We start from the raw sequence: 10,237 nt of genomic DNA on the forward strand, positions 1-10,237 counted from the left end.
CAATTTTGACAAGACAAAGAGTTAACTTGAGAGGAGCTTGCTCCACCACTTGAACTTGCATTTACACTCGTGTTCAACTTGGAAAGCCCTTTGGTGAGTTGATCAATTTGATGTTGTAATTGATCAACCTTCTCCAATTCATAAATTCCACCCTTCTTTGGTGCATTCCTTCTTCTACCACCCCAAGAGTAATTCTTTGCTACCTCCTCGATTGTTGCTTCCACTTGATTTTGGGGGATCTTGATCAATTGTCCACCCGCCCCCGCATCCAAGTTAGCTCTAGACATAGGCTCCAATTCATCATAGAAAAACCTCATGAGCAAACTTTGATTATATTCATGGTGAGGACACGCTTGTACCAACTCTTTGAACCTTTCCCAAGCTTCACTAAGACTCTCATCCGTTTCTTGTTCAAACGATGCAATTTTTCTTCTCATTTCGGCGGTTTTTTCCTCAGAAATGAATCTCTTCAAGAATGCCTTGACTACCTCCCTCCATGTCGTGAGAGAGTTGGGCTTCACTTGCTTCAACCACTTCTTTGCTCTACCCGAAAGAGATTGTCGAAATAAATGCATTCGGATGTACTCTTGAGAAACTTGATTGGTTTGTATCATGGCACATAGCTCAAGGAATCTATCAAGGTGCTCTATCGGGTCTTCACTTGGAGAACCCAAAAATTGTTCCGATTGGACCATTCTAGTATATTAGGGATGAATTGTGAAATTGGTTTCCGTGACGGGTAGCAAAATCCCCCCCGTGAGCTCATAATCCTCCGGATTTCTGAACTCACGAAACAACACATCATCTTCTTGTCCCGCCATTCACTCACTTTGCGAACTTGAAGAGTAAGAATCACTCCCACTATCAACTATAGCACCAAGACCTCTTCCTTCTTCTTGAAAAAGCCTACGGACTTGCCTCAGAGTTTGGTTGATCTCTTGGTCAATTTGATGTGTGGGTGGTCTTTTAGATCTTCTAAGCATTCACCAAATCTAAGCAAACAATTAGCAATGACAAGTATGATAGAATAAACAAAACAAAAAGAAAAGCAATTAAAATTACTCTAACAAAAGCAAAAATAGACACTAAACAAGCCGCTTCCCCAGCAACGGCGCCAAAATTTGATCGGAGGTATAAGATAGGTCGTTAAGCTACTACCCAAATCAAATTAATCATTTATAATCCTAGACTACCCTAATACAAGTATAGGGGTACGTAAAGGGTCGAACCACTAAGGAAGCACACTCGTTCAACATCAAAATCACTATGCAAGAGTAGGAAAGGAAATGTTTTTGTTGATTTTCTTGGATTAAGCACTAAGACTACAAATAAGCAAGGATAGAGATGAATAAACTCAAGAGAAAACAACGCTAGGGAAATGGGGGTGTCAAACATGATTGGAAATAGGGGAACAATGATAGTTATCATGAAGAACATGCCAAAGAACACAAGATTCTACCTAAACAATTCATTCTCATGCAATCATCAAGGCAAATCAATGGAAGAGGTCTATACTAAATTGGATCATTCTCATGCATCCTATTAGTTACAAGCAAAACAAGAGAATAAAGAAACACAATCCATAAAGCTCCACTTTAACAACTCATTCTCATGCAATCATTAAAATAGAGGTGATCTTAATCTAGTTCAAATCAATTTTCATGCATTTAAACTAGAGAGCAATCAAATAAAGTGCAACAATAATCTCAAGCTATCAAAAATTATATCTTCCATCAATATAAGGCATGTATTCAATCCAACCATCATCATTCATCCAATATTCAACAAATATTTTCCACCCCCTTCCCCTAGCTAAGAAATTAACCTAGAGAAAGGAGAATAAACATAATAGCAAGATTAGGAATAAACTCAAGAAACACAAAACAAAACATGATTAAGAACAATAAAAATAGTAATAACTACATGAAATAATAGATTAATAGAAGTAAGCAACTAAGAGGCAAATAAATAAAATAAAGAGAAAGGATAAGAGATTACTAAAGAGGAGATTAATGAAAGAGGAAAGCTTGAAAGGTTGCTAGATTGAAGATTAAACTTGATCAAAGTTGAATATAATAAAGAAAACTTGAGTCATAATCCACTTTCTCTCTCTAAGATTAGGGCTAATAGTTCATAAGATAAAAGATGATTGAAAACTTGAATGAGGAAACCATTTATATGCATCATAAAAGACGGAAATAAAACACCAAGGAGAGCCCTCTAGCCATCAGCCGCGCTCTCTCCACTGTGGGTACGGAGTTGCTTAACCCAACAGCCCGCAGCCACGGCTGAAGAAAGGAGAGGCCTCTCTTGCTGAGGAGAGGCCGCGACAAGAAATCAGGGGAGCTGCCAGCCTCGAGTAGCCGCGCCTGCGGCTCTTGATGCCGCGCCCGCGGGCCAATGAGGAGAGCCCTCTTCTGGGGCGCGGCGCAACATCTCCCGAAAGTTGAGGCATCTTCAAGCTTGAACAACTGCGCCCGCGGCCTCTAACTCCGCGCTCGCGGCTTCTCCATTGCCATTGTGCTATCCTTGAGCATCATATTTGTTTTACATAGCTCGTCATGCATCCAAAGGTTCATCCAAACGGGCCAAAAACCTACAAAACAACAAAGAAACACTAGAAAAAACCAACAAAAAGGGGGAAAAAGGAAAGGAAACACGAGAAAGGAAAGGAGAAGGCAAAACTAAGGTAAAAATGCTTAAAAACGCTCAAACAAGTGCAAATGAGGGGAGAATCTTTAGAAAAAAAGGATGGAAAAGTGGCATAAATGCCACTCATCACCATTCCATAGACTAAGGAAAATGGTGTATTTCCCGTGGATGAACGAATTGACGTGGGATAACCCCAAAGAGCGAAATGGAGTTTGTTAGGCCAATCCTTGTAGTTTTCTGTCATTTTTTCTATGATAGTCTTTAAATTCTTATTGGCTGCCTCTACTGCGCCATTTGCTTAAGGCTTGTATGGGGAAGAGTGATGATGTTGAATGCCATATTTTTGAAGCAATTCTTCACATTCCGCTTGAAAGTGAGTTCTATTATCACTTATCATTTCACGTGGGACTCCAAATTGACATATAATGTTCCTTTCGATAAAGAGTGCTACATGCTTTGTGGTGAGTTTTGCATATGATGTCGCTTTAACCCATTTTGTGAAGTAATCAATTGCTACTAGGATGTATTCATGACTTCCTGTCCCAGGAGGAGTGATTTTTCCAATAAAGTCTATTCCCCATGTTGAGAATGGCCATGGTGATGTATAGGTGTATAGGAGAGAGGGAGGAACATGTTGTAATTAAGCGTATATTTGGCATTTAGGGCATCTTTTTACATATTGATGGCAATCCCTATTCATGGTAGTCTAATAATATCCTTGACGCATTATCTTTTTTACTAGCATTTTTCCTTTCATATGAGTTCCACATGCTCCTTCGTGGATTTTCCTCATTGCCCTTTGGGCTTCCTTTTTACCTACACATAAGAGATCTCAACCTTTAAGTACCATTTTATGAAGCTCATCGTTTATGAGTACATATTGGGAAGCCAAAAGCCTTAGGGCTCATTTCGCTCTCTTGTCAGCGTGGAGTGGATATTCTTCTTTGGTGACATAATTGAGGATGTCAGTATACTAAGGTTCTTCCTCCTCTTCTTGTTCTTGAATTACTCATCGTCTTCTATGGCTTGAATGTAAGCCGGTTTATGCCTTTTCTCTATTGTTAGAGGCATTTGCTCAATTTCCTTAGGAATTCTAACCATTGAGGCTAGTCTTTCCAAGACATCAGCAAATTGATTTTCCTCTTTTGGTAGGTATGTGTATTCTACTTTTTCGAGTTGATCAGTAGGAGTTTCCAGGTATGTTTGATAAGGAGCTAAACTTTCACTCCTTACTTTCCATCTTTTGGAAATTTGATTGATGATTAAGGAAGAGTCTTCGAATATTCGAAAATTCTTTACTCCTAATGCTAAAGCTGTTTCGAGGCCTACCACACATGCTTCGTATTCCGCAGCATTGTTGGTAACGTCAAAATCTAACTTTATGGAGATTGGGACGTGTTCTTCTTTAGGTGATACTAATAATACTCCTACCCCACATCCTTTTTGGTTTGAGGCTCCATCGATGTATAATGTCCAAGTATCATCTTCCGTAACCATCAAGTCTTCGTCTGGAAAATCATTCTCATGTATTGGTGTCGAATCTTCTATTGGGAAATCTGCTAAGAAGTCTGAGACTACTTATCCTTTAATAGCCTTTTGAGACATGAATCTTACATCGAATTGTGCTAAGTTTACTATCCATCTTGATATTCGTCCGTTAAGTGTAGATTTCTTGAAAAGATGCTTAGTGGGTCCATTCGAGATACTACATAGACTGTATGAACGAGCATGTAATGTCTCAGCTTGGTTGTGGCCTACACAAGTGTGAGGCACAATTTCTCAAGTGGTGTGTAGCGTACTTCATTTTTTAGCATTGTTTTTACTTAAGTAGTAGATGGCGTTCACTTTGCCTTCTACTTCTTGCACAAGTATAGCTCCCATTGTCTCTTTAGTGACTGTTAGGTACAATCGAAGAGGGATTCATGGAAGTGCTGGTGCTAATACGGGAGGATTAGTGAGATATGCTTTGATCTTTTCAAAGGCTTTTTGACACTCATCGTCCCATATTACTAGCACATTCTTTTTAAGCTTCTTGAAAATTGGTTCACATATTGTGGTTAACTTGGATATGAACCTACTTATGTATTGTAACCGGCAAATAAATCCTCGAATTTGCTTTTCAGTCTTGGGCGGCGGCATTGACATGATTGCTTTGATCTTAGTTGGGTCTATCTCTATTCCTCTAGAGCTAATGACATAGCCTAAGAGTTTCCCTGAGGTGACTCCAAAAGCACACTTGGCTGGGTTTAGCCTCATGTTGTATTTCCTTAGCCTTTCGAAGAATTTCCTTAAGGCTACTTGGTGTCCAGGACGGTCTTTTGATTTTACAATCATATCATCCACATAGACCTCGACTTCTTTATGCATCATGTCATGGGGTAAGGTAGTCGCTGCTCTTTGGTAAGTGGCACCCGCGTTTTTCAACTCGAATGGCATTACCGTGTAATAGTAAGTGCCCCAAGGTGTTATGAATGTAGTCTTTTCCATGTCTTCTTCAGCCATGAAAATTTGGTTGTACCCTGTGTACCCATCCATAAACGATAGAAGTGCATGATTTGTCGTGTTATCTACTAAAATGTCGATGTGTGGTAAAGGGAAGTCGTCCTTTGGACTTGCCTTATTTAGATCTCTGTAGTCGACATACATTCTTATCCTTACATCTTTCTTGGGAACTGGCACCACATTTGCGACCCATTCTGGGTATTTGGATACCCTAATAAAACCCGTAGTTATTTTTTTTGAACTTGTTCTTTTATTTTAAGAGCTACGTCGGGTTTCATTCGACGTAACTTTTGTTTTATAGGTTTCATTCCTAGAATTAGTGGCATTATGTGTTGAGCTATTTTTCTATTTATTCCTGGCATATCTTCGTATAACCAAGCAAACACATCAATAAATTCTTTTAGTAGATTAATTAAATCGGTCCTTTCTACTGTATTAAGGGTTAAACCAATTTTAACTTCTCTTTTAATGGTTGGATCTTTTGAGATATCAATCGTTTCGGTGTCTTCGATTACCGGTGTCTTGTTTTCAAGCGTTTCCATTGCCTTAATTATTTCTTTATAACTTTCATTGTTAGTTAAGCAATGCTCATCATCTCGAGTAAGGGAAAGACACGAGAAGAAGCGAAAGAAGACATGTTATTGAATTCGGAAATCATTACATCAAATAAGGAAATGTCCGTTGGGACTTCACTACTAACTATCCTAGGAGTAGATTTTGAAGTAGAAGGGAGAGAAGAAGATGCTACTATAGGAGGTTTAGAGGACTCGACTAGAGATGACTTGAATTCAGACTCAGACTCAGATGATTCAGACTCGTCGAACATTGGTACTTGTCCTTTTGTTATGGAGATCTTTCTTCCACTTAGTGTAGTCACCTTCACAGTCTTTCGCCATCCTTAAACTAATCCTTCTGCCAGAGTAATGAGCTTTGTGGGATCAAAGTCTTCGCTTTGCAAGGCCATTTAGATAAGCGCAGAATTATTGTCGATACGCTTAGGCTCATTTTTCTCGTAGCCAAAGAGTAATTCCATGACATTAAAGTCAAAACATGGGGGTGCTTTCTCTTTGTGAATAGAGGTTGAAATCTCGTCTACAAAATTGCAATCCAAGAAGATTTCGAATCGCGGTTGTCTTATCCCATCTTTGACGGGCTTAGGAAATTCGTGACATGGATAGTCCTTACCCTCTCTTATGAATTGACCATTTAGAGTGAGGGGATATTGGTCCATTGGGATTGCTTTCTTTTGAATACGGAGCATTCCTCCGTGCATTGATTTTCTCCCGGGCTTGCTTATAGTCTTTCGAAATCAGTTTGAAACCAAGTCCAAAAGTATCTAATTTAGGAAGGCCAGGCGATCCCATTTGTGTTTCTACTCCTTTCTTCTTTCCTAGAGTCATTCCAGGAAAGTGTCCTTGCTTTCGGATTATACCATTGACTATCATGTTTGAATGGAGGTTGTAGTGAAAAGGGGTATTCTCATCTTCGTCGATGAAAGAGACCTCTTCAGCATTGAAGCCCCATAAATCTTCATCATTTTCGTCATGCTCCACATTTATGAGGGTTTTGTCAATTCCTTTGATCCTCATTGGGGAAGCATCGATTGTTATGGGAATTCCTCCAACTATGGCCTTTACTTGTTGATGAAGGGACGAAGGCATGGCCTTAAGGTCATGAAGCCAAGGGCGTCCCAATAACAAGTTGAAATAAGATTTTATGTCTACTACTTGGAAGGTGGTAGCATGTTCAGTAACTCATGCCGTGACATTCATCGTTATAGTTCCAAGAGCTTGGCGACGAGTGTTATCATAAGCTCTTATACCTTGCGTAGATAGATATAAGTTTTTATCTCTTAATCCTAGCATCCTCGCAGTTTGAAGTGGCCAAACATTAATTGCTGACCCATTATCTACAAGATTCATTGGGACATTCATCCTCTTGCAGATTACTGTGAGGTTTAAGGCTTTATTGTGTTTATCACCTTCAGAAGGTAAATCCTTGTCAGAAAAGGTGATTAAATTAATGGGACTAGGGAGATCATTCGTGAGGAAGTTAGCCAACCCCTCAAGAGTGGTTTCTGAGTCTATTCCTACTTTAGCAAAAGCATCCATTACCGCGACTCTATGTTCACGGAATGTGGCTAGTAATTTCCATACGTTCATCTTGACCTTTAGTCTTCTTAAGTTGTTTGACAAAATCATTGTCTTCTATAATTTTTATGGGAACTTGCTGAGTAGTATGAATGGGTTGCGTTGTGACAGGAGGTTGCATTCTCCCTGATCTTGTGAGGACGTCGATAGCAGAATCCTCTTCATCCCAAATATCATCAACCGGATATATTGAGGAAAGTGGAGTGTCTTCTATATCTTTGAGGTAAACATCCTCATTATCATCGTCCCACACTCCATTAACCAATTCTGAAAATACCTCATTGTTTGGTCGAATTTGTACTAATGTCTTGTTGTCAATTAATCCTTGGACTAAGTCCTTGAATTTGGTATGTCCTCCTGATTGATGATAGGGACAGTAGAACCTATCTGTCCTTTTGAGTGATTTAAAAGGTCTTGGCTGAAGAGGTTTGATTTTCCCATTCTCGAAGAGCTTTTGAAACATATTTGCATAAGTGATCTCAATAGGTGTATATGACTTGTTACTCCTTTTGGGTGTTTCGACTACTTTGAGAGAGAAGGGTTTTCTTTCGGTAGTCTTAGTGGGTGTCATCTTTTCAGCTATGCGTCTTTTCTCCATCTCTTTTGTTTCTTGGAGAGCATGGTGAAATTGGGCCATCGCTGCCCTTTGTTGGGTCATTAATGCCCTCATTGTGTTTTATGAGCAACCATGTATGTTCCTTAGAAGTTGGTTCCTTATTTGGAGGCAAATCACTCATGGCATCGAAGAAAATGTCCTCCTCTTCTTCACTGGCATGAGTTTCTTTAAGTGGTTTGATGAGAAGTGATGGGTCAGCGTGACCTTCCTCATCATAAATGGCCAAGGAATCTGAAAGTGGAGCATTATTGATGTTTGGCTTCACTAGTGGAAAAATTGCTATTAGCAGCACCCTATTAGCAATTGACGTTATATATGTTAGCTACTAAAACATTAATTGTAACTGGCTAAAATAATGTCAGTTACAAATACTATGTTATTAGCAACTGGCATAGTAATAAGCGCTGCTAATACTTAGAGTGTAAAAGTAAAAATTTATATTAGCAACTAGCCTATGTGATGCCAGTTGCGAACACTAAAACATTTGCAACTGACATAACAGTGCCCGCTGCTATTATTTATTATTTTTAAAAAATATTATTTATTAGCAATTGTCCATTTATATGTCTACTACAAATACCAGGTGAACTAAATTTTGACCAAATTATTTGTAACTGACCTTGAAAGACCCACTGCTAATAAAACAATAAAATAAAGTATAGTTGTGAGTCTTGTGGCCCACTACTCGCATAACCCTTCATTCTCTTTCATCATAACCCTTCATTCTCTTTTCTTTCTCATCTAAAAATCAAAAACCACACTGAACTCCACTCAGCCGTCCTCCATGGTCATTAAACTTCAATTCACTCAGTCGTTTAGCGTTCACCTCCATTGTTGCTGAACTTACTCATCCCTCTCTTTCATTTTTGCTCAAGAATAAAGAAGAACGAAACCCTAATTTGTTTTGCACTTCATTGAAGTAGGACGAAACCCTAATTTGATGCTACACTCGATCGAAATCGTCCTCTGAATCCTCTCCTCTCCATTGAAGCCGACCAAGTCGGACTCTGAATTCTCCACTAAAGCAGCTTATGAGCTTTCTGTTCTTCACTGAATCAGCTTCTTAGGAGTAATCACTTCCTAAAACAATGGCGTCTTCAACAGCCACTAGAGACTTGCAGCGCGACCTAGAATCCAATGCCAACGATATTCGCAAACTCCAAAAAGGCAAAATCCTACTCTCTAATTTTCTCGTATATTCATCTAATTTAATCTTAGCTTTCTCCTTAATTATATTCTTTTCTGGAAAATCAGATATTGCAAAGAATCATGAAATCCGAAAGAAGTACACCGTTTAACTTGGCGAAAATGAACTCGTTCTCAAGGTTTTTTTTACTAGTATACTAATTTTGTATGAATTTTGTGTGAATTTGGGTTTTATATATTAATTGGTGTATATATTTGTTGATGAATTTGGAATAAGAGTTGGATTTGTTGAGTGAAGATGCAATAGGTCCAATTTTAGTTAAGCAGGATTTGGCGGACGCAAATGATAATGTGTGCAAGAGGATTGAGTATATTTCTGCTGAATTGTATGTGCTCGTTTCTTTTATCACTGAAATTTTACGCTGTTTTCGGCTTTTGTTGTATAATTATTGAGTTGATGTATGATAGAATTGAAAAAAGAATGTTGTATTACTAGTCTAGTTGAGTCGTGCTTGCTTCATTCTTTGTGTTTTTCATTTTTGGTCATGCTAGTTAATTTACTTAATTTTTAGGTTTAGTAGCCTTGTACTTATTTAACTGGTTTGGATATTCAATATCGAATTAATTTTGAAATGAATCAGCTTCTTAGGTCAATTTGGTTTCTTTGCTTCTATTGGATTTATTGATTTTTACTTGATTGAATTGTTTAGTTGATATCCTTTTGGGATTTGTTAAGTTTTACATCTGCTTTTAGAATTACTTACTTTGGGGCATTTGGTTGCATAGAAATGCATGGGTCTTTGGAAATTGCAGGGCTCATGTCAAGGATGTTACTAGGGGCTTGTTTGACATTGTTTTTGGTTTTCTGCTTCTTTGAAAACAAAAAACCAAAAACAGGAAACAAGAAAAAGGTTTTTCCATTTTTTTATTGTCAGTTTTCAAAATTATCATATTTTTCATAAGTTTGAATAGTTTTTTATTCATTTTATGACATGTATCATATGATTTTGAAAAACAAAAAACCAAAAAAACAGAATACCACAACAATGCCAAACGAGCCCTAGGAAGCAGTTTGTTTGGTGGGTGAAGTTAAAAAGGCAAATGAATGTAGTGGTGTAGTGCTATGGATAAGAATGCATGGAGCTCGTCAACTCAAAAATGGATGACACCT

General features: G+C 38.3%; 1 long non-coding RNA gene and 1 other non-coding gene across 2 annotated transcripts; both read left to right on the forward strand.

Moving 5' to 3' along the window:
• The first annotated feature begins 332 nt into the window (after positions 1-332).
• On the forward strand, positions 333-439 carry LOC145573397 (small nucleolar RNA R71). Its single transcript, XR_014097439.1, has one exon. It is a non-coding gene; the product is annotated as a small nucleolar RNA R71 (small nucleolar RNA).
• Positions 440-8,675: 8,236 nt separating this feature from the next.
• On the forward strand, positions 8,676-9,437 carry LOC145572306 (uncharacterized). Its single transcript, XR_014096771.1, has 2 exons — positions 8,676-9,087; positions 9,175-9,437. It is a non-coding gene; the product is annotated as an uncharacterized LOC145572306 (long non-coding RNA).
• Positions 9,438-10,237: the final 800 nt, after the last annotated feature.

The sequence above is a fragment of the Chenopodium album genome, chromosome 12, assembly GCF_948465745.1.
Source record: "Chenopodium album chromosome 12, dcCheAlbu1.1, whole genome shotgun sequence".
Classification (NCBI taxonomy): domain Eukaryota; kingdom Viridiplantae; phylum Streptophyta; class Magnoliopsida; order Caryophyllales; family Amaranthaceae; genus Chenopodium; species Chenopodium album.